General features: G+C 43.6%; 1 protein-coding gene and 1 long non-coding RNA gene across 3 annotated transcripts in view; one reads left to right on the top strand and one right to left on the bottom strand.

The window, feature by feature from the left end:
- LOC130282554 (core histone macro-H2A.2) overlaps positions 1-24,459 on the bottom strand; it is a 75,244-nt gene extending 50,785 nt beyond the window's left edge. The window contains exon 1 of one of the 2 annotated variants that reach the window (XM_056530916.1): positions 24,175-24,459. The gene's annotated coding sequence lies outside the window, so the exon portion shown is untranslated. Of the gene's footprint in view, positions 1-2,937; positions 3,142-24,174 lie in introns of those variants that run through there. The other variant, XM_056530914.1, reaches the window with a different exon arrangement.
- LOC130282555 (uncharacterized) lies at positions 3,427-18,845 on the top strand. The gene is made up of 3 exons (XR_008846446.1): positions 3,427-3,550; positions 13,682-13,723; positions 18,034-18,845. It is a non-coding gene; the product is annotated as an uncharacterized LOC130282555 (long non-coding RNA).
- Positions 24,460-25,299: the final 840 nt, after the last annotated feature.

Consider the following 25,299-nt stretch of genomic DNA (forward strand, 5'->3'; position numbering starts at 1 on the left):
ACGTACATTTACGTCCGGCGTCGTTAAGGGGTTAAAGGGGTACACCGCCATAAAGGATAGGGGATAAGATGTTAGATCTCAGGGTCCCGCCGCTGGGAACCCCCCGCGATCTCCTGTGCGGCACCCCTTCATTCTCCGTGCACGATGACTGGCGATGAGGCCGTCACGCACCCTCCAATCACTTCTATGGGAGGAACTGTGACTAATACGTTATAGCCATCACGCCTCCTCCTATTGACATGAATGGAGGGGGGGGGGCGTAGCATGATGTCACGAACGCAGAAGCTGCAAGCTTCCGCGTTCCTGGAACCGCCACTGCCGGCATAGAGATTGCGGGGTCTCCAGCCGCAGGACCCCTAAGATCTAACATCTTATCCCCTATCCTTTGGAAAGGGGATAAGATGTTTGCGGCAGAGTACCCCTTTAAGGCCGTGTTTACACTACAGAATTTCCGACCGGAATTCCGCTCAGGAATTTAGGTTGGAAATTCCGCTGCATGATGATGAATAGGTTTTCCATGAACCTATTCACACTGCAGAATTTTCTGGTTGGAATTTCCGACAGAAAATTCTAAGGAAAAAATGTTTGCGCAGTCCTAGCCTAACAGTCCCTCGCACATCATCACCGCTAAGGCCAGTGACTGGCTGCAACATCCCCTGCACAGTGTATGGGGGACATCAGCAGGTAACTTCCGCCAGGGACTCTGAAGCAAGCGCAGTTATAAAAAAAAAATTTTTTTTATTTTAATAGATAGAATTTTTTCTTTTAGCTGTTAATTTTTTATTTTCTTTTTTTAAAACTTCTCTATCTCTTCGGTTATGTTTACATGGCAGAAAATGTACAAAATGTCTGCCAAAAACACATGGATGGGCAATTCGCAAATTTGCATGTTCTGCGAGAACTATGACCACTCAGAAATTTGCAGAATTTGTAGACGGCAATGCAAATTCCACCCTGCAAACACAGCCTTACTATGTAAACATTGCAGTAGTGGCTCAGCCTGTTAATAACCCCCCCCCCCCCTTTTCTTTGTATATTTTATAAAGCAGTGGTCTCCAACCTGCGAACCTCCAGATGTTGCAAAACTATGACTCCCAGCATGCCCGGACAGCCAACGGCTGTCCGGGCATCCTGGGAGTTGTAGTTTTGAAACATCTGGAGGTCCGCAGGTTGAAGACCTCTGTTGTAAATGTGTACTTGTGAGCTATGCTTTATAACAGTAATCTTCAACCTGCGGACCTCCAGATGTTCCAAAACTACAACTCCCAGCATGCCCGGACAGCGGTTGGCTGTCCGGGCATGCTGGGAGTTGTAGTTTTGCATCATTTGGAGGGCCGCAGGTTGAAGACCTCTGTTGTAAATGTGTACTTGTGAGCTATGCTGGGAATTGTAATTTTGCAACATCTGGAGGTCCGCAGGTTGGAGACCACTGCTTTTATAAAGCATAGCTCACAAGTACACATTTACAACAGTGGTCTTCAACCTGCGGACCCCCAGATGTTGCAAAACTACAACTCCCAGCATAGCTCACAAGTACACATTTACATGTCATGCTGTCAAAAAAATAAATATAGTTTTAAACTTATATTACAAAAAAAACAATGGAGGGGAAATAAAGGATTCAACTTTTTTCTTTCTTCATATTACGATTTATTATTTGTACTGTAAGACGTTGCATGACAAAATATTTAAAAAATAAAAATAAAAAAAGCTCCTTCACTGCCGCCAGATCATGTTTATGTCTCCTTTTCTACTACATCAGTCATCCTATCAAATCTTTTGTGATCAAGAAGAAAGATGAAGACATTTCATGTGTCAGAGATTAGAAGTCAGCGAACAGATGGATTTATTAACCAGATTAAGTGCACAGCGCGTTACAATAACTACAGGATCCTAACAATGTGTCACAAATCCTTCATGTAAAGGTGACATGTCTCAATTCACCAAGAATGAATGAACACACAAAGACATCTAACCATGGAAATGCCACCTAAAATACTATTTTACTCCAGGAACAATGGAGCCAGCCCAGGTGCCTTGGTAAATGGAAGAAGAATGCACAATTGCTAATAAAAATGCCTGTCTCTTTAAGAGGCCTAGCTGCAAAACCACAGGCTCCAAAGCCTACAAATCCGGATTATCCATTAAAATATTAAAAGAAATCCAAATAAAATGACAGTCCCTTACAGTTTAGGCAAAGGATAGGAACCCCCTCAAGGTCTGAATTACCCCCCACCTCATTTTTACTATGTCCCACAATGTACAAGGTAAATGCACTGTAACAAAGAAAGTGTATATTATTCCAATATAGAGAGATAATGCTGGAGGCCAGAAACTCCCAGGGGCAGAGGGGGGGAGGAGGCCTCAGGGGAAGCAAAGAGGAGAAGCAGCAGCCTGGGCATGGGAGCGTTCACTGCCATCCTGATGCCTCCAGGGGTCATTGTACCTATCGGCGGGAAGACGGGCATGAAGGGGGGCACGCTGTGTACATAGCAACATGAGAACATTTCACTTACAAAAATAAACAAAAGGTAAAATAAAAATATTTACAACACAAAATGAAAAGCTAAAATCCCACCAAACCCCCGCTGTGAGCAGCCAGCCAGCTGCAGTAGGCCCAGGAAGTGCCAGCTTCTCTGCACCCACAGACATTATGTATGACGGCCTGAGCGGGAGAGCGAGCCCCTCACCCACCCCCAAGGGGTTAAACATGTAGCAGTACATGGGTGGGGGGGCGCACATGTATGTACACACATCCTGCTGTCTCCTCCCCCTTGACTGCTCATTTCTGTGCATAAATCATAATCTCCATCAGGGTCACGTCTGATCTCCGGGGGGCGCGTCCCCTTTAAATGCAGGTTATTTGTCTGTTTGATCCGTAGTGTTCTGAGGCGAGCAGCAGCCATTCATTGAAAGAGCTGTGCACAGCAGGCTTACCTTCTGCTATCCCTCCCGTGTGTGCCCTCCAGGAGATGCCAGGCTGCCACCCGCACAAGGCCGGCTCTTCTCTTTTATTGTTCCTATGGTTATTGTTTAGTCTTTAGTGATCTTTTCTATTATTTTCTTGTTTTCCCTCCCCCCCCGCAAGTGTGTAAATGGAAGCTCTGAAAGCTGATAGTAAAACCAGGAGGAGGGACACGGAGCGAAGGGACGAGGGCGGGAAGGGGAGGCGCGACGGGCACATTCAAATCCGCGGCCGCCCCTAGGTGGAGCTGTAGTCCGTGCTAAACTGCTGCAATCTGATTGGTTACTGTGCCTCCCGTTGTATATACCTCCCTCACAATGTTACTGAACTATAAGACCTGGAAAACGACAGGGCACAGTACAGGTATTGTTTATCTGGGAAGGAGACTCGCGGCCGCCTGTACGTGAGTGCTGTTGGCTGTAGCCTGCAGGCCGACATGTCCCGCCCACTATTCGTGACGTCACAAGGGTGCTTTATACTGCTGTAGACCGGCGCGGGGGGTTTTCTGCGGTGCCGGTGCCCGGGAGATGAGGTTGTGTAGTGAATCATGTACCGAATACACCGCCGGGACTGCGTGTGGACGAGGTAGATGCTTTCTTTGTTTGCACTGTAATAATGGATTATAAAACTGTTCATTGTTGCATTGTAAATCACCAACTTCTAGCCATACAGTTTAATGAAGAAAACTGTGTCCCTGTAGCGGAATGTGACCTCTGCACTGTAGCGGAATGTGACCCTCCCAACAGGGACACAGTTCTCTGTTACAGCCCACACTCCCCCTCACTCCCTCTCACTATCATCTCTTAGGATTGGGTTTTTTCTGGCAGTTTTTGAGCCAAAGTCAGAAGTGGATCCATAAGGGAGGAGAAGTGCAAGTCCTTCTTTTATATGTCCTGTTCCTTTCCCTTCCAGTACTTATCAGCTGCTGTATGTTCCACAGGAAGTTCTTTTCTTTTTTAATCTCTTTTCTGTCTGACCACAGTGCTCTCTGCTGACACCTCTGTCCATGTCAGGAACTGTCTGAAACAGGAGAGGTTTGCTATAAGGATTTGCTCCTATCCACCCTGGAGAGTTCCTGACATGGACTGAGGTGTCAGCAGGGAGCACTGTGGTCAAACAGAAAATAAATTCTAAATGAAAAGAACTTCTTTTGGAGCATACAGTAGCTGATAAGTGCTGGAAAGATTAAGATTTTTAAATAGATGTAATTTACAAATCTGTTTAACTTTCTGGCATCAGTTGATTTAAAAAAAAAAAAAAAAATGTTTTCCACCGGAGTAACCTTTTAACCCATTAACGATGCTGGACGTAGATGTACGTCCTGATGAGCTGGTACTTAACGCACCAGGGCGTACATTTATGTCCTATGCATAATCGCGAGCATCGGACCAATGCTCGGGTCATGCGCGGCAGGTCCCGGCTGCTGATAGCAGCCAGGGACCCGCTGGTACTGGCGGACATCCGTGATCGAGTGGATTTCCGCCATTAACCCCTTAGATGCCGTGATCAATACAGATCACAGCATCTGCAGCATTGCGGTCACTATAATGGATGATCGGATTGCCCGTCCCCTCACCTGCCTCCGCTGCCCTCCACGGGTCTTCTGCTCTGGCCTACAATTGAGCAGACTAGAGCAGAAGATGCCCGATAATACTGATTAGTGCTGTGTCCTATACATAGCACTGAATAGTATTAACAATCGAATGATTTCTATAAATAGTCCTATTTGGGGACTATTAAAGTGTAAAAAAAATATATATATACCGTATTTATCGGGGTATACCACGCACCGGCCTATAACACGCACCCTCATTTTACCAAGGATATTTGGGTAAAAAAAGTTTTTTACCCAAATTTCCATGGTAAAATGAGGGTGCGTGTGTGCGCCGGCACCGATAGTCAGGGGGACAGAACGGGCAGTGGCGCCGATAGCTAAGGGGTGAGAAGGGCCGGCAGCAGGGCTCTAGACCCCAGGGAAGGCAGGGGGAGAAAAGCGGGCAGCGACGGCCTCTCTCCCCCTGCCTTTCCTGGGAGTGTATCGGCGTATAACACGCACATAGACTTTAGGCTAAAAATTTTAGCCTAAAAAGTGCGTGTTATACGGTATATGAAAAACCCCCTCCCCCAATAAAAACATAAATTGTCTAATTTTGCCTATCTCACCCCCTAAAAGTGTAAAAATAAAATATATATATATATATATATATATATATATATATATATATATACTTTATATACATATTTGGTATCGCCACGTGTGTAAATATCCAAACTATTAAAATAAAATGTTAATGAAAAAAATAAAAATAAATAAAAAAAATAAAAATAAAAAAAAGTCCAAAATAACTGCTTTTTTATAACATTTTATTCCAAAAAAAATTATAAAAAATGTATTGTTTTATATAAGCAAATATGGTATCAATAAAAAGTACAGATCACGGTACAAAAAATTAGCCCTCATACCGCCGCTTATACGGAAAAATGAAAAAGTTTTAGGTCTTCAAAATAGGGGGATTTTAAACGTACTAATTTGGTTAAAAAATTTGCGATTTTTTTTCTTTTTTTCTTTTCTTAGTGCAACAGTAATAGAAAGTATGTTATCATGGGTATCATTTTAGCCGTATTGACCCAAAGAATCAAGAACACGTAATTTTTACCGTAAATTGTACGGCATGAAAACGAAACCTTCCAAAATTTGCAAAATTGCGGTTTACTTTTTAATTTCCCCACACAAATAGTATTTTTTGGGTTGCGCCATACATTTTATGGTAAAGTGAGTGATGGCATTACAAGGGACAACTGGTCACGCAAAAAACAAGCCCTCATACTAGTCTGTGGATGAAAATATAAAATAGTTATGATTTTTTGAAGGCGAGGAGGAAAAAACAAAAACGTAAAAATAAAATTGTCTGAGTCCTTAACCCGATAACGACCATGGACGAGTATAGACGTCCAGGTTGGCGGGCGTTCCCGCACCTGGACGTCTATACTCGTCCATTCTTCTCGTGGGTGCTGCCCAGTGCACCCACGAGATCGCGGCAGGGACTCGGCTGTATCACACAGCCGGGACCCTGCTGCACTGCCAGGACCGAAGTAAACTTCGGTCCCGGCAGTTTTAACCCTTACAGCCGCGGTCGGAAGTGACCGCGGGCTGTAAGAGTTATGACAGAGGGAGGGAGCTCCCTCTGTCACCCCTGCAGCACCCCGCATCGCGATCGCGGGGTGCTGTGTGTGTCCGCGGCTGGCCGGGACCTGCCGCACTGCCGGGAGTGAAGTTCACTTCACTCCCGGCAGTTTAACCCTTACAGCCGTGGTCAGAAGTGACCGCGGCTGTAAGGAGTTCTGACAGAGGGAGGGGGCTCCCTCTGTCTCCTCTGCAGCACCCCGCAGCGCGATCGCGGGGTGCTGTGTGTGGCCGCACTGCCGGGAGTGAAGTTCACTTCACTCCCGACAGTTTAACCCCTACAGCCGCGGTCAGAAGTGACCGCGCGCTGTAAGGAGTTCTGACAGAGGGAGGGGGCTCCCTCTGTCTCTCCTGCAGCACCCCGCATCGCGATCGCGGGGTGCTGCTGCATACCTGGGCTGCCGGGGGTCCTACAAAGACCCCCAGGTCTGCCCTGGGTATTGCCTGCCAGTGAAATATGCTGCCTGCTAGTGAAAACTGGCAGGCAGCATATAACTACAATGCTTTGGAATACTAAGTATTCCAAAGCATTAAAAAGTGTAAAAATAAATAAATAAATAAAATAAAAGTGTAAAAATAAATAAAAATGTAATAAAAGTGTAAAAAAAAAATATATATTATATATACATTTATTAAATGAATCTAATAAAAAAAAAAGCATAATGTGTAGGATCGCATTGGCGGACATCCGCAGCATGTAATATGCTGCGAATGTCTGCCACGTGATCCTACACATTATGCAGCAGTCACGGTAATGAGCTCGCTGCTGCGGCTGGGTAGCTTTGTGCGTCCACTCATAGCGGCGGATTTTCCGCCAGCAGTCATGAGCGGACACACTGAGCTACCCAGCCGCAGCAGTGATGGATATATTCGCCATGAGCGGGTGCTTATTCCCACAACATGGCGGATATATCCATCAGGAGCCTTAACTGTCACAGACAGACGCGTTATACTGCCAGCCGACCAAGGACCAATCAGAGAGGTCCCTGGTCCAGCCAATAACTTGTAGGGGTGCGGTATATAAATGGGGTCACTTGTGGGGGTGGGGGTACTGTTCTGCCCTGAAAGCCAAATGGCGCTCCTCTCCTTCTGAGTCCTACCACGCGGCCAAGGAACCATATATGGCCAAAGCGGGGGTATTTCCGAACATGGGACAAGCAGCTAAATAAAATATAGGGTGCATTTCTTTCAATATCAGAAGTGATGTACAAAAAATATGCCCCCCAAATGATGCATTTGTGAAAAATTGCAATTTTCGAATTTTTAACACTGACTTTGTAATAATTCCTGCCAAAAAACTATGGTGTTAAAATACTCACTGTACCCCCTAGCGAATACCTTGAGGGGTCTAGTTTTTAAAATGGGGTCATTTGGGGGGTGTTCCTATGTTCTACTACCTTTTAATTTCTGCAAACCTTGCATAGCACATAAAAAAAATTTACTTTTCAAATTTTCGAAATTTTCAAAATTTCAAGTTAAATTGTTAGGGTTCTAACTAATTTAAAATGTTAATTAAAAACTAAAAAATGACGTCAAAATAAAGTAGACATCTGAAAGTATAAGTTTCATAAACTATTTGGTCAGTAAGTATAAATATATGCAACCAATTAGTGTTAAAATAGCAAAAAATCTTAATTTTTTGTAAAAATTTCATGATTTTTTGCATTGTAAAAAAAAACTACAAATGATATCGGCTTACTTTTACTATGTACATGAAGGACAACTTGTGACAAAAAAACAATGTCAGAATTATCGTGATTGGCAAAACGTTACCAGAGTTATTCTCTAATAAAGACAGACATCCCCGATTTGAAAAAACAGGCCTGGTCTTTCAGGGGCGTACAGGTTTATTTGCATTGGTCCTTAAGGGGTTAAGGCCCAAATGGGCTGAGTCTTTAAGGGGGTGAAGGACCAGGTCCATTTTGGCCTTAAAGGGGTACTCCGCCCCTAGACATCTTATCCCCTATTCAAAGGATAGGGGATAAGATGTCAGATCGCCGCAGTGCCGCTGCTGGGGATCCCCGCTGCGGCACTGCCCTATCATTACAACACAGAGCGAGTTCGCTCTGTGCGTAATGATGGGTGATACAGGGGACGGAGCCGCGTGGCGTCATGGCTCCGCCCCTCATGACATCACGGCCCGTCCCCTTAATGCAAGTCTATGGCAGGGGGCGTGACAACCGCCGCGCACCCTCCCATAGACTTGTATTGAAAGGGGCGGCCCGTGACGTCACGAGGGGCGGGGCCATGACGTAACGATGCTCCGGCCCCTGTATTGCGCGTCATTGCATGCAGAGCGAATTCGCTCTGTGCTGTAATGATAGCGCAGTTCCGCAGTGGGGATCCCGGGGCTCCCCAGCAGCGGCACTGCGGCGATCTGACATCTTATCCCCTATCCTTTGGATAGGGGATAAGATGTCTAGGGGCGGAGTATCCCTTTAAGGACCAGACCAATTTTATTTTTCCATTTCCGTTTTTTTCCTCCTCGCCTTCTAAAAATCATAACTTTTATATTTCCATCCACAGACCCATATGAGCAACCAAATTGAAAAGAAATCTGCAATTTAACTAATTTTGAAAGTTTTTGTGCACGGTACACTTTCCGGTATCTTTATTCTGTGGGTCAATATGATTAAAATAATACCCATGTTATATGCATATCTATAATTGTACCGCTGAAAAAAAATCTCAAACCACTTTAACAAAATTTGTATGTTTGAAATTGCCCTATTTTGACCACCTATAACTTACTAATTTTTCCGTATATGAGGTGGTATGGGGGCTCATTTTTTGCATCATGATCATCATCATGTGGTTTTTATCAGTACCACTTTTGCCTAGGTTTTACTTTTTATACATTTTTTTATAAAAAAAAATTGGAATAAAATGTGACAAAGCGGCAATTTTGGCCTTTTTTAATCTTTTTACATTTACGCTGCTCACTGTACGGGATAATTAACAATATATTTTAATAGTTCAGACTTTTACGCACGCATCAATACCAAATATGTGTATTAATGATTTTTTTTTTACGCTTTTTTGGGGGTAAAATGGGAAACACGGACGTGTTTTTACACTTTAATAGTCCCCATTAGAGATGAGCGAACTTACAGTAAATTCGATTCGTGACGAACTTCTCGGCTCGGCAGTTGATGACTTTTCCTGCATAAATTAGTTCAGCTTTCAGGTGCTCCCGTGGGCTGGAAAAGGTGGATACAGTCCTAGGAGACTCTTTCCTAGGACTGTATCCGCCTTTTCCAGCCCACGGGAGCACCTGAAAGCTGAACTAATTTATCCAGGAAAAGTCATCAACTGCCGAGCCGAGAAGTTTGTGACGAATCAAATTTACTGTAAGTTCGCTCATCTCTAGTCCCCATAGGACTATAAATTATAGCAATCATTGGGTTGCTAATACTGTTCAGTGCTATGCATAGGACATAGCACTGATCAGTATTATCGGTGACCTTCTGCTCTGGTCTGCTCGATCTCAGACCCCGGGAGACAGCTGGAGCCAGGTGAGGGGGACCTCCGGCTGCCATGCTGGATGATCGGATCCCTGCTGCAGCGCTGAGGGCGATTGCAGTTTTCCATATTATTATTTTTTGCGCCACCAATTCTACTTTGCAGTGACATTAGTCATTTTACCAAAAAATCCACGGCGAAGCGGAAAAAAAATTAATTGTGCGACCAAATTGAAGAAAAAATATCATTTTTTTTATTCTGTAGGTCCATACGGTTAACCCCTTACGGACCAGGGGTTTTTTCGTTTTTGCACTTTCGTTTTTTCCTCCTTACCTTTTAAAAATCATAATCCTTTCAATTTTGCACCTAAAAATCCATATGATGCCTTATTTTTTGCGCCACCAATTCTACTTTGTAATGACATCAGTCATTTTACCCAAAAATGTACGGTGAAACGGAAAAAAAAATAATTGTGAGACAGAATTGAAAAAAAAACACCATTTTGTAACTTTTAGGGGCTTCTGTTTCCACGCAGTAAATTTTTCGGTAAAAATGACACCTTATCTTTATTCTGTAGGTCCATACGATTAAAATGATACCCTAGTTATATAGGTTTGATTTTGTCGTACTTCTGGAAAAAATCATAACTACATGCAGGAAAATGTATACGTTTAAAATTGTCATCTTCTGACCCCTATAACTTTTTTATTTTACCGCCTATGGGGCGGTATGAGGGCAAATTTTTTGCGCCGTGATCTGAAGTTTATAGCAGTACCATTTTTGTATTGATGGGACTTGTTGATCACTTTTTATTCATTTTTTCATGATATAAAAAGTGACCAAAAATACACTATTTTGGACTTTGGAATTTTTTTGCACGCACGCCATTGACCGTGCGGTTTAATTAACAATATATTTTTATAATTCGGACATTTCCGCACGCGGTGATACCACATATGTTTATTTTTATTAACACAGTTTTTTTTTTTTAAATGGGAAAAGGGGGGTGATTTAAACTTTTATTAGAGGAGGTGTTAAATGATCTTAACTTTTTTTTTTCACTTTTTTTTTTGCAGTGTTATAGGTCCCATAGGGGGGCTATAACACTGCACACACTGATCTTTTACATTGGTCACTGGTTTCTCATAGGAAACCAGTGATCGATGATTCTGTCGCTTGACTGCTCATGCCTGGATCTCAGGCACTGAGCAGTCATTCGGCGATCGGACACCAGGAGACAAGATAGGAGTCCCTCCTCGTGTCCTACAGCTGTTCGGGACGGTGTGATTTAGCCGCGGCGATCCCGAACAGCTCCCTGAGCTAACCGGCATGGTTTCACTTTCACTTTAGACGCGGCGTTCCAACTTTGAACGCCGCATCTAAAGGGTTAATAGCACGCGGCACCACGATCACTGCCGCGCTATTAGCCTATAAGTACCGCGCTATAAGTACCTGTGGATAGTGCGGGAGAAAATATCTGACAGTTTTCCTTTAAGTTGCGAGCGGAAAGCTGTCAGCTCCCCCTGCAAGCGCTAAAAGCCAGGCTTTTAGCGCTTCCAGGGAGAGGTGCAGCTTGCTGCGGCCTAATTTTTTTCATTTATAGCACATGCGGCCAGAATCTTAACCATTTATAGCACCGCGGCCGCATCTTATTCATTTAAAGCGCCACGGGCGCAACTTAATCATTTATAGCGCATGCGGCCGGCATCTCATTAATTTAAAGCACGGGCGGCTTATAATGCGGCTGATAATTCATTCATTTGAGGGGGAGGGGCCCGACCTGTATTGCGGTATGGGAAAAATTCATATCGTGCAGGGAAACAATTTCGGTATTCGGTATGAACCAGTATACAGCCCAGCCCTATGATGATGTGATGTCCCATGCTACTATGCTGAGTTTAAGGAGAGGTTTGGCACTAATCAGGGGGAGTGTGGACAGCCTGCTAGATTTGCCTATTAAAGAATGATGTTACAATGTGCAGAGGTTATTTACTAATTCATTCCCGACAGGTTTTTTTCTCATCACATGCGCCAAAATCTGCAACCTTCAAACCCGTTAAAAAACTTTAAAAAGGGGCATGGCTGCTGTGAAAAGGAGCATGTCCCCGACAGTTTTGAAAAATCCCAACATATTTAGTAATGTTCTCACATAAAATGTGGTGGATTTGAGCAGTGAAAATCCAGACAGTTTGGAACAGTTGTATAAAAAAAGCAAAAAAAAAAGACCTCACAATGAAAACTACACTCCACTCTTAGTAAAGTAGGGCCAGTTGGCAAATCTCTAGCGGAGAATGGTTACCCTGCTTGCAGAGCAGATAATGTGCTATTAAAGTGAGTGGTGCTGGGAGAGTCTAGCTATGCAGCAGAGTGGCTTGTATTGTTGCATGTGGGCTGAGTATATTGTAAGCCTTGGGATGGGTTAACTCTACACTTCGGAGTTTGCTGTTGCTGTCAAGAAAAAGCCTGTTAGGCTAGAATTCCACTGAGGTTTTTTCCCACCAGGAAAAACTGGCAGAAAAACTGCCACGGATTTTCCTTGCGTTTTGGCAGTTTTTCTGGTGTTTTTCCTGGTGTGTGGAAATAGCCAGTTTTGTCCCCTGTGGCAGTTTTCTGTTTTCAGGGTACCACTCTGTGGGTCGGATGCTGAGCACCTGGTCCACAGACTGTAAGGAGATGAGCAGTGATGTACAGCATCACTACTCACCTCCCCCGGCCGTATAGTATACAGGGGGGCATAGTGTACCCGTGTATACTATACAGGAGCCGGGAATCCTGTCACCAGACTGACAGGACTCCCTGCTTCTATAGCGCCTTTGGGCGGTATACATATATACAGCTATCTATAGATAGTAGGGATCGACCGATTATTGTTATCGGCCGATAATCACGATTTTGGGCATTATCGGTATCGGCAATTACCTTGCCGATAAGCCGATAATTCCCCCCGCACCGCCCCCACCGCACCGCGACCGACCCCCCGACCCACCGCACCGAGACCGCCCCCCCCCCCGACCCACCGCACCGCGTTGCACCCCCCACCATAGTGCTGGGCGGTATACCGGAATGAACCGGATACCATTTTTTTTTCCTCCCACGGTATGGATTTTTGCCCATACCGCTATACCGGTCGGGCCCCTCCCCCACCCTCCGAGTCAATAAAATAAATTTTACTTACCCGTAATGGGGGTGGTCCGGGCCATCCTTCCTGTAGTGTTCGGCGGCATTCCGGGTGGAGGGTGAACCGGTCCGGGCTGTCCTTCTTCTCCGGGGGTCATCTTCTCCACTCCAGGCAGGCTCCGGCCTAGTACACTGCATAGACGCCGTGACGTCAGGTGCGTCGCTGCCCACGGGCGTCACTGCGCAATGGCGTCTATGCTGTGTTACTAGGCCGGAGCCTGTCGGGAGTTGAGAAAATGACCCCCGGAGAAGAAGGACAGCCCGGACCGGTTCACCCTCCACCCGGAATGCCGCCGGACACTACAGGAACGATGGATGGCCCGGACCACCCTGACAGGTAGGGGGAGGGAAGCGGGTGGTGGTGGCCTATGGCACCGCAAAAACCACTGCAGTGCATTGATTTAAAGCGCCCGCGGGGGGATAAATAGCCGATAACTTATACCGGAATATCGGTATAAGTTATCGGCCCTAACCTCCACCAATTATCGGTATCGGCCCTAAAAAAACGATATCGGTCGATCCCTAATAGATAGCTGTATATACAGAAGCCGACGTCCACTTACCTCCCTCGCTCCCTGTCCCCGTCGGGTCCGCATAGCCAGGCTGCCAGAGCTAGGCTAGTAAGTCTGAAGCTCTGTTCACATTGTCCGTTTTGTATATTGTGACAAGACCCTTCTGGCAGTGTCTACCCAGACTCCAGCTGTTGCTAAACTACAACTCCTAGCATGTCCAGACAGCCAAAGGCTGGCTGGGCTTGCTGGAAGTTGTAGTTTTGCACCAATTGGAGGCTCCCTGTTTAGGAAGACATTGGATTATGGGCGCTCTCTCCAGCGGAGAGTGCCAAAAATGTACTAACCAATTTTTTTTTTTTTTTTTTCTTCTTCTCATTTCAGATCCGTGTATGCAGAGGATTACGGCAGATTCGATGGATTACGGTGGATGAACAGTTTTTTCTTTTTTTTTTCTTTTAATAAAATGGTTAACGAGGGCTGTGGGGGTGTGTTTTTAAATAAAATAATTTTTCCAATGTGGTGTTGTGTTTTTTTTTTTTTTTTTTTTTCTTATAGAATTTTCAGGCTTAGTAGTGGTAGCCGGTCTTATTGACGGAATCCATTACTAAGCCAGGGCTTAGTGTTAGCCCCCAAAAAAGCTAGCGCTAACCCCCAATTATTACTCCGGTTAAAAAAACAAAAACATAGGGTTCCCCGTATTTTTATTCTCAGCACAATACCAATCTAACAGCAACAGCCTGACGTTACCAGGGTGGGCGAGGACCGTTGTTACTGGTCCTCCCCAGCCTAAACAACACCAGCCTGTTACTGCCTATGCCCAGGAGCGCATTTTTTTTGACGCTCTGGGCCTGTTGGTATCGGCTCTTCCCGGCACCCCTGTGGCGGTGGGTACCGGGGTAATAATTGGAGGTTAGTGCCAGCTGTTGTTGGGGCCAACACTAAGCCCTGGCTTAGTAATGGATTCCGTCAATAAGACCGGCTTCCACTACTAAGCCTGAAAATTCAATAAAAAATAAATTAAAAAAAAACACAACAACACATTGGAGAAATTATTTTATTTTAAAAAACACTCCCCCACAGCCCTCCTTAACTATTTTATTAGAAAGAGAAAAAAAAGGGTCTGTTCACATTATACAAAACGGACAATGTGAACAGAGCCTTAGAATTACCAGCCTGGCTCCCGTCTTAAGCTCTGCCCCCCTAATGACGTCATCACTAGGGGGCGGAGCTACACAGACCCAGCCAGAACTGGAGGGAGGAAGGGGATTTCTTCATCTTCTGTATACCCTATATACAGCTATCTATAGATAGCTGTATATACTGTGTACCACCCAAAGGGTTAACCTACACTGTCCAGCAGTGTAAGTTAACTCTTTCCTTGCCGGGCTTGCGCATAGCGCACAGCTCAGCAAGGGGTTAAGCGAGCTAGCAATGTGTATACTGTATACACATTGCAGGCTCACTGTAAGTTCTTGCTGGGCAGTAGATATACGATATATATCTACTGCTCAGCATCAGCTGTTCTCCCGGCTCTGTAGCTGTGAGTACAGCTGATCCCAACATTCACATCAGGAGGATCACAGGGGGTGTCAGGAGGAGTGACAGCTGCTGTGATCTGTTTCTTACTGCGGGTACTACTACTCCCAATATGGAGCACCATCTGCTCCATGCTGGGAGCTGTAGTAGTACCTGCAGTAAGAAACAGATCACAGCAGATGTCACTCCTGACACCCGCTGTGATCCTCCTGTATAATGTATAGATGTGGCCGGCCGCTCTTCTATGGTTCCCTGCCCTGAGGTATATATACACCTATTTATATTTCCCACAGAGGGTTGTGATTGGCTGAAACAATCTGGCCAATCACAGCTCTCTGTGGGAAATATGAATAGGTGTATATATACGGCAGTGCCGGGACCATAGAAGAGCAGCTGGCCGCATCTATACGTTCTAAAGGAGGATCGCAAAGGGGCGATCTGTCAATTAATACATGTACTACTAGTCCCATCATGGAACAGTGTGTTCCATGCTGTGAGTAGTAGGAAAAAAATGTAAAAATAATAGTTAAAAACACACACACACACACTACACTTTTATTATTGTCGGCTACATTTTTAGGTCCCTGCCCGCCCACATAAATTGATCCCTGTTTAAAATAAATTTCCATCACTACTATATCTTTTATTTATTTTTTTTAATAATACCTTTTTTAATTAAATGTCGTAGGGTATCTCCATCACTTTTTTGGTTCGCAAAAGTCCAAAAAAGAATAAAAACCGCCGGCAAAAACGCCAAAGTTAAAACCAACATGGCGTTTTTGCTCTCTCATAGACTTCTACGGGAGGAAAACGCCACGATTTCTGTGCAAAAAACGCCAAACTAGGTTTTGTCGAGTGTTTTGAAAAACCATCCTCTGAGCCCAAAATTGCTGAAAAAAGCCAAAAGGATAAAAAAAAAACGCCAAACTGAAAAACACCAGGTGGATCTGGCATTTTGCAGTTTACTATTGACTTGCAGCTAACATCTGCAGCTAACATCCGTGCAGGAAAATTGCCGTTTTTTTACGGCGTTTTTGCAAAAAAATACTAATTGGGATTCTAACCTTAGGCTGGGATTCCACTGAGGTTTTTTTTCCCCAAAAACGCCATAAAAATGCCAATTCTCCCGCATGGCGTTTAATAGACCGATCACAACAGGTGTCAGAAGTTAGGTGCGATCTGTCTATTAATGCAGGTACTACAGCTCCCATGTTGGTTTTAACTTTGGCATTTTTGCCAGCGGTTTTTATTCTTTTTTGGACTTTAGCGAACCAAAAAAGTGATGGAGATACCATACGACATTTTATTAAAAAAGGTATTATAAAAAAAAAAAAAAAAGATATATAGTATTGACGTAAATTTTTTTTAAACAGGGATCAATTTATGTGGGCGGGCAGGGACCTAAAAATGTAGCCGACAATAATAAAAATGTCAGCAGAGATGGAGCAGCTGTATACATCGCTCGCATCTCTGCTCTGCACTATACTCCGGCCATTCACTCATTCATATTTTCCTCAGAGCTGTGATTGGCTGCAACCATTTGGCCAATCACAGCTCTGGGCGGAAAATATGAATGAGTGATGTTCTATTTACATCACTGGCCGGAGTACAGAGCTGAGATGCGAGTGATGTATACAGCCGCATCTTTGCTAAATTATGGTCGGTCGCATCGGGTGTCAGGACTGATACCCGGGGCGATATGTCTATTAGTACAGGTACTACTACCATCATGGAACAGTGTGTTCCATGCTGGGAGTAGTAGTACTACATAAAAAAAAATTCAAAATAAATAAAGAGAAAAAAGTTACACACACACTTTATAAACAAAATGTATTAAAATTTTGTTATAAAAAAAAACATTTAGTTAAATACACTTTTTTACATCCCTACTGCATCCTTTTTTTTTTTTTTTTTGTGTACCCAACTAATTTTGTACAAAAAGGGCCAAAAAAGGCAAATTCCACACAAAGGTAAGAAGCCAAAGAAATCGCAGGGCAAAAATCGCAGTGGAATTCTAGCCTTAAAGGGGTACTCCGGTGAAAACCTTTTTTCTTTTAAATGAACTGGTGGCAGAAAGTTATACATATTTGTAAATTACTTCTATTAAAAAATCTTAATCCTTCCAGTACTTATTAGCTGCTGAATGCTACAGAGGAAATTCCTTTCTTTTTGGAACACTGATGACATCATGAACACAGTGCTCTCTGCTGACATCTCTGTCCATTTTAGCAACCATGCATAGCAGATGTATGCTAAGGGCAGCATGGTGGCTCAGTGGTTACTGCTGCTTTGCAGTGCTGGGGACTTGGGTTCATTGGCAGCAGACAGATATAGCCTACTTGGCAGTATCTTGGTTGGAGGAGGTAGTGCTGAGATACAGCCTTTGAGCAAGATCTGAAAAGAGCAGAAAGTCAGCTAGAAGTAGGATATGGAGTGAGCCTTTGTGAAGTAGCACAGGCCTAGAAGATGCTTAGATGAAGAGAACAGGTAACTGAAACAGGTTTTAAAGGGTAACTCTCATTAAAACTAATTTTTGCTATTGCACTCCTTATGGTAAATAAAAAAATATTTGTAATATACTTTGTTTAAAAAAAAAAAAAAGTTTTCTATGTTTTATTTGTGCTTAAAAAAGCTCAAGAGCACATTTTCCCCCATCTTATACACAGACTTTGGGCCAAAGCCCAAACACAGAAAGTGCAGCCTGGAGTGCTGAGGTGGGTGTGTCCAGCCTCATCCAATCATAGCTTTCTCACACTTAACTGCCATATGCTGTTGGTTGAACAACCCCCCCCCCCCCCCTCAGCACTCCAGGCTGCACTTTCTGTGTGTTTGGGCTTCGGCCCAAAGTCTGTGTATAAGATGGGGGAAAATGTGCTCTTGAGCTTTTTTAAGCACAAATAAAACATAGAAAACTTCATTTTTTTTTTTAAAACAAAGTATATTAGAAATATTTTTTATCTACATAAGGAGTGCAATAGCAAAAATTAGTTTTAATGAGGGACCATTTAAACTGTTAAACATTACTATTGTTTTATTAATATTGTCTTTTAAACTTCAAACACTAGCTATCTTGAATGTAACTAAGCTTCTGTGCTCCAAGAACTTTAACCAGCAAGATTGCCTGGCCACTGTTTGTAAAGAATTGTTGAACAAATCTAATCTGTTTATATTAATCTGCAATTGTCTTCTTTTTAAAGGGTGTAGTGATAGGATGGAAGAACCACACTGGTATCGCTGCCAAGACCCCAGATAACAAAGAGGATAATTTTTTACACAGTAGCTTTGGTACCAACAGGACTTGTTCTGAAATTTAATTTAAATTTAAAGCATACCTGTCACCAAAGAAAATAACAAAAAACCCAAGGACGTTACTGTAATTAGGATCATGTTCCTGTCACTTTTATTTGTGTTGACTCTAGTTCCAGCCAGAGATCTGCTCCATGGTCTGCCTTACTTCCCCTGCATGCCTCTCCCTAGCACAGGGCGTGTCCCTGAGCAAGCTGTGTCAGCTTTTACTATCTGACTCTATGGGGAAGATTTATCAAAACCTGTACAGAGGAAAAGCTGCTGAGTTGCCCATAGCAACCAATCAGATCACTTCTTTCATTTCTCAGAGGCTTTTTTTTTATCAAAGAAGTGATCTGATTGGTTGCTATGAGCAATTCGGCACTTTTTCCTCTGGACAGGTTTTATAAATCTTCCCGAGTATCTCAGCGCCTGATGTAGGGACTCAGATGAGGAGCTCTGAGAAACTAAATGATGCCAGAAACTGAATATCAAATTAGCCTGTATGAGGACATCTAGTGGCCAGAGTTATATTGGCCAAATAAAGAAAAGAAAAAAAGACCTATATTAGAGGGAGGCTTAAAATTACTATATCTGTTACAAATCAATATTTTATGTTTGTGACAGTGTCTCTTTAAATAACTAATAACTAACAAAGAATAGTATTGTAATTACATTCACAAAATGTATGTATAAAGGGAGAAAAATAACAAAGTAAATATGATGAAACACATTTTATACACCTACAGTGTGTGTGTGTGTGTGTGTGTGTGTGTGTGTGTGTGTATGTACATATGGGCCCAGATTTATCAAACTGAGAGAAAAAGTGGAGTGATTTTCCCACAACAACCAATCACAGCTCAGGTTTCACTTTACAAGAGCTTATTAGCTGAGCTTTGTTTGGTTGCTGTGGGAAAATCACTCCACTTTTTCTCTCACACTGTTTGATAAATCTGGGCCAATGATTGTCTGTAATTTTAAATGGGCACTCACATTTATTTTTTTCCGTATTCAAACAACAATTTTATTAATCACTAGCTGAGTACCCGGCGTTGCCCGGTTTTTCCTTCCTAATCCTTGTTGGGGAGGAAAATAAACAAAGGAGGAAGCTTTTCACTTCATATCCCGTCCTCATATATTGTTGTCATATCCCGACCTCCTATACCGTCATCATATCCCGACCTCCTATCCCATCCTCCTAACCCGTCATCCTGTCCTCCTTTCCCGTACTCATATCTTGACCTCCTTTCCCGTCCTCCTATCCCGTCCTCATATCTCGATCTCCTTTCCTGTCCTCCTATCCAGTCCATCTATCCCGACTTCCTATCCCGTCCTTCTATCCTTTCGTCCTATCCCGTCCTCCTATCACGACCTCCTATCCCGTCCTCCTATCACGACCTCCTATCCCGTCCTCCTATCTCGGCCTCCTATCCCGTCCTATCATGACCTCCTATCCCGTCCTCCTATCACAACCTCCTATCCCGTCCTCCTATCCCGACCTCCTATGTCAACCTCCTATCCCGACCCGTAATATGTGTACCAGTTATTGAAATATCTCCAGACGTACGGAAGTTATGTGGGAACATACATTTCCCATTGATTTGCATGGGACTTTAAACAAAAACCCTGACCCTCACAAATCGGGGTAGTTAAGAGTTAAATTAACTATCCTATATCCATATCCATATTTTAAGTGGACATATAAATAACATGTGACCAAGTATTATCGAAATATCTCCAGCCGTTTGGAAGTTATGCAGTAATATTTATTTCCCATTAACTTGTATGGGACTTTAAACATAAACCCCGCCCCTGGCAAATGGGGGTGAGTAAAACAGGTAAAACAATAAAGACATTGAGTATCACTTGTCTAATACTACAGTACTGTACATTGATGCTGGTAGAGCTTTGTTCGTCAAGGCACTTGTATGTAGCAAATTTTCACATTGCAGAAAGGGCTTTGTGAACATAGTACAGTGATCACTATTCGATATGATACTCTGTGGTGAAGAGAAAGAGGGACAGGAATAGTAAGAGGGGAAGGGAGGGGTGGTGGGGGAGAGAGAGGAAAGGGGGTAAAGAAGGGAGAGAGGAAAGATATGAGAACCACTGACCTTTGCTCCGTCGTTCGCCTCAATCACCACGTCCGCCGTAGTCTCCAGCCAATCCTTGCCTCGTTATATAATGAGTGTGACTGAGGCACAGAAGCGGGAGGGGGGGGGGAGTGAGGGTCTCACATCATTGGGGGGGAGTTAATGTGCACTATAAAGAGGGGTCTCTAGGAAAGCTAACCAAGGTCTCCATATTGTACCGAACTTCTCAGCACGACCTGAAGAGTCTGCCATCAGTTCTTCCACACGACAGAGAAAGAGTATCTCCACGTACCAGTCAGTTATCGTTGGAGGGTGTGTAGATTTCCAGCATCTGGGAATCACTGTGTGAGCCACCATCAGAAGAAAATGGGCTAGGACCCTAGAGGGAGTTTTATGGGTAATCGGAAGGATAGTCAGGAGTAGCACTTTGAGTACACTACACCCGTGATAGTCTCAATGCGGGATATCACTACAGTCCAAAAGGGGGAGAGCGAAGAGCAAGACCACCATATGAGGGACATCGTGCCCCTTTCTCCGCAACGCCAGCATAGATCAGATACAGAGGGAAACATTCTGTGTAGGACCACGGGCACCCTATACCAGTGTGATAGGAGTTTAAAGTTGGTTTCCTGAACTCTACAGGAAATCGAAAGCTTGTGGCACCAAGTGAAAGCCGCAGACCAGTCATATGGAGCAATAGAAGTCTGCAGTTCCACTTCCCAGGCGGCAACATATGCCGGAGGACGCTGAGCTGCTTCTTCCAAGAGTAGACCATAAATGAAGGACACTGCCTTGAGATTCGGGGAGGAGGAAGTGCAGAGCTTCTCAAAGGGAAGCAAATGTCTACCTAGTCTCAATTGCGTCTGTTCTGACTTAACAAAGTGTTTGAGCTGCAGGTAGTGCATATGGCTTGCTGGAGTGCGAAGGTGTTCGGGGACTAAGGTGTCATAAGGACGGAGCAATGTACCTTCTAGAAAACCCCGTAATGGTAGAGCTGGGGGTTCGGAGATCCCAAGGAAGGACTATCTAGAAAGTCTAGGAGGAAAGCGGGGGTTACCCACAATCGGGCCGTCAGGGGGGGGAAGAACTGTGTTTTGGAAAGATTGCGCCAAATAATGGTGACCAATTCCTTAAACACCCACGGGTGCAGGCTCACCCTCCGCGCCGATACAGCTCTCGGTGGTAACCAAGGCACAGATGTGATTTCTGGGTCTGTCCCAGTAATCTCTATTTCTACCCAGCGTTTTGAGGAGCAACCACAAAAGAAGTCCAAAAACTGTGTTAAGGAAGCTGCAATATTTTAGGCCCTGGGCACTCACAATTTTTGCTATTGCGCTCCATATGATAAATGAAAAATGTTTCTAATGTACTTTGTTTAAAAAATAAATAAATTACGTTTTCTATGTTTTGTTTGAGTTTAACGGGAACCAATCATCAGATTTTACCCTATATAACGCTTGACAGAGCATTATATAGGGTAATATCTTTATCCTCACCATCCCTGGGGGACATTCCTGCCTGCGGGGATGGTGAGGATATGAACTTATAAACTAGTCCCTGGGCAGCAAGCTCCTCTAACCTAGTCCGGTTACTTCGGACGACAGCGACGCCCCATCGACTTGATTGACGGACCGCATCATCGCTCTGCTCACTGAACAGAAGGAGCAGAGCAATTACACGGCCCATCAATCAAGCCGAGGGGGCGTCACTGCCGGCCGAAGACTAGGTGAGAAGAGCTCTGCGCTCAGGGGACTACTTACGTGCCTCGGCGGGGACTATTTTATAAGTTCATGTCCTCACCATCGCTGCTGGCAGGAACGTCCCCTGGGAATGGTGAGGATAAAGATTTTACCCTATAGAACGCTTTGCCAAGTGTTATATAGAGTAAAATCTGGTGATTGGTTACCTTTAAAAAAGCTGCCACTAAGTGTCTCCCTACTTGTCGAGAGCACATCTTCCCCCATATTTTGTACAGACATTGGACTCCTGCTGGCCTGGCAGAAGTTTAAAATCAAGAAATGCAGTGTGGGGGGGGGGGGGGGGTATGGAGCCTTATTCAATCAGAGTTCATCTCACATGCTGAAACTCTTTTTATTATAAAAAAAATACAAAACTTATCCAATACAAAAAAAAAAAGCCTCCCTAACCAGCCAGCCCAGCTTTACAATAAAATTATATTTTATAACCAAATAATGATATTACCTAACCAAACTATCTAAACACACTGACACGCATACCGACAATGAACACAGAAATAGCACAACTTGGATTATCAAAATATAAACATAAAATTTAGCACTTCCCGGCTGTAACTCAAAACCATCCATACTCTGGAAACACAAAAACAAGAAAATATAACAAGCACACCACTGCAAAAAAAAATAAAAACTGAAATAAACCACATATCAACACAACTGGTCCGACTACCATAACTACTATAATGCTAATAATATGAAACAATATAGATACAAAATCACATGAATATAAATAAATAAAATATAGTATATAAATAAACATAAATATATGCACTAGAGAAAACCATAGGAAAATCCCTACACTGAAACTGTACCCTAACCCACACTACCCCTCCTGCCCATGGGTCAGAGTCCATACCGTTCTTATAGTTCACAAAGTGCCCTTAACCCCTTAAGGACCAAGGGCGTAAACTTACGCCCTTGGACCCGCTCCCGTGATATAACGCGGGGTTACACGGTAACCCCACATCATATCACGGCGGGCCCGGCATCATAGTGAAGCCGGGACCCGCCGCTAATAGCGAGCGGCGCCGTCCGCTATTAACCCTTTAGCCTAAAAGTGAAAGTAAAATGTGCCGGTTAGCTCGGAGCTGTTCGGGATCGCTGCATTAAAATCGTGGCATCCCGAACAGCTATACTTCAGGATCGCCGATTGAATGATTCAGACCTGAGATCCAGGCTTGAGCATTCAATCGCCAAAAACACTGATTGATGCATTCCTAAGGAGATGCATCAATCATTGTTAAAGATCAGTACATGCAATGTTATAGCCCCCCCTAGAGGCTATAATATGGCATAAGAAAAGTGTAAAAAAATCACTAACCCTTTCAATCATCCCTTCCCCTAATAAAAGTTTGAATCACCCGGCATTTCCAAGAATAAAAAAAAAACTGTGTAAATAAAAATAAACATATGTAGTATCGCCACGTGCGGAAATGTCAGAATTATAAAAATATACCGCTTTTTAAACCGCACGTTCAATGGCGTACGCGCAAAAAAATTCCAAAGTCCAAAATAGCGTATTTTTGGTCACTTTTTATATAATGAAAAGATGACTAAAAATCGATCAAAAAGTCTGATCAATGCAAAAATGGTACCGACAAAAACTTCAGATCACGGTGCAAAAAATGAGCCCTCGTAGCCCCCTGAACATGGAAAAATAAAAAAGTTATAGGGCTCAGAAAATGACAATTTTAAACGTATAAATTTTCCTGCATGTATTTATGATTTTTTTTCAGTAGTAATACAAAATCAAACCTATACAAGTAGGGTATCATTTTAACCATGGACCTAGAGAATAAAGATAAGGTGTCATTTTTACCGAAAAATGTACTACGTAGAAACGGAAGCCCCTAAAAGTTACAAAATGGCATTTTTTTTTCAATTTTGTCGCACAATGAATTTTTTTCACATTTCGCCGTAGATTTTTGGGTAAAATGACTGATGTCATTACAAAGTAGAATTAGTGGCGCAAAAAATAAGCCATCATATAGAATTTTAGGTGAAAATTTTAAAGAGTTATGATTTTTTAAAGTTAAGGAGGAAAAATTGAAAATGAAAAAACGGAAAAAGCCCCGGTCCTTAAGGGCTTAAAGGGGTACTCCGGTGGTTAATTTTTTTGACTATATGGCATCTTCTTTGTAAGTTTAGTTTTTTTGCAATATACATGTTATATGTTTTGGCGGCATGTATGTGTTTTTCTTACCTGTTTGTTGGGCAGGAAGTTATGTAGTTCAGAGATTTTTCTTTTACCGTTGTCCACAGTTCTGAGTCTGTGGTGGACAAGATGTCACAGCTTTTTTTTTTTTTTTTTCTCTGTCTGCATGAGAAAAATAAGCCACGCCCCCTTATCTCATCCAGCTGAGTACACAGCTCCTCACCTCCCCTCCCCCCTGCTCTGTAGTCTAAGGACGCAGGTCTGCACAGGAGAAGGACCTCACAGAGAAGATAAGTGTTATCTGAAGGGGAGGATGACAAGGTGCACGGGCTGGGGATGTATGGACTGCAGGGGAATAAATCTCATACTGGGGATTATCTCTATGGGGGAGATTTATCAAAACCTGTGCAGAGGAAAACTTGCCCAGTTGCCCATAGCAACCAATCAGATTGCTTCTTTCATTTTTCACAGGCCTTTATAAAAATGAAAGCAGCAAGCTGATTGGTTGCTATGGGCAACTGGGCAAGTTTTCCTCTGCACAGATTTTGATAAATCTCCCCCTATATGTGAAGGGGGAGGGGGGGACTCCTGAATGACACATGCTGGGAGTTGTAGTCCCTGTTGTGTGTGTGTATGCTAGTGTTTACAAACCTGTGTGCCTCCAGCTGTTGCAAAACTACAACTCCCAGCATGCCCTGGCAGACTTTGGGCATGCTGGGAGTTGTAGATTTGCAACAGCTGAAGGTACACTGGTTGGGAAACACTGTTGTAGCCTGTTCAGCATACACATAATGTTACACCAGTATTTCCCAACCAGTGTGCCTCCAGCTGTTGCAAAACTACAACTCTTAGCATTCCCAAAAGCTGTCAGGGCATGCTGGGAGTTGTAGTTTTGCAACACCTGGAGGCACCCTGGTTGGGAAACACTGGTGTATGCCCTATAGAGGTGTGGTGAACTACAACCCCCAGGAGACTACAGAGGCAGCATGCTGGTGTTATACCACAGACTGAAGACTCCTGAATGACACATGCTGGGAGTTGTAGTCCCTTTTGTGTGTGTATGACAGTGTATTCCAACCAAGGCTGATTATATTAGTGTGCTGGACCCGGGAAAATAGTAGGGTGGGTAAAGGGCGGAACAAACAAAAAAAGGAGCCGCCCCAAACCAGCAAG

Source organism: Hyla sarda, chromosome 7 (assembly GCF_029499605.1).
Source record: "Hyla sarda isolate aHylSar1 chromosome 7, aHylSar1.hap1, whole genome shotgun sequence".
NCBI classification, from domain to species: Eukaryota; Metazoa; Chordata; class Amphibia; order Anura; family Hylidae; genus Hyla; species Hyla sarda.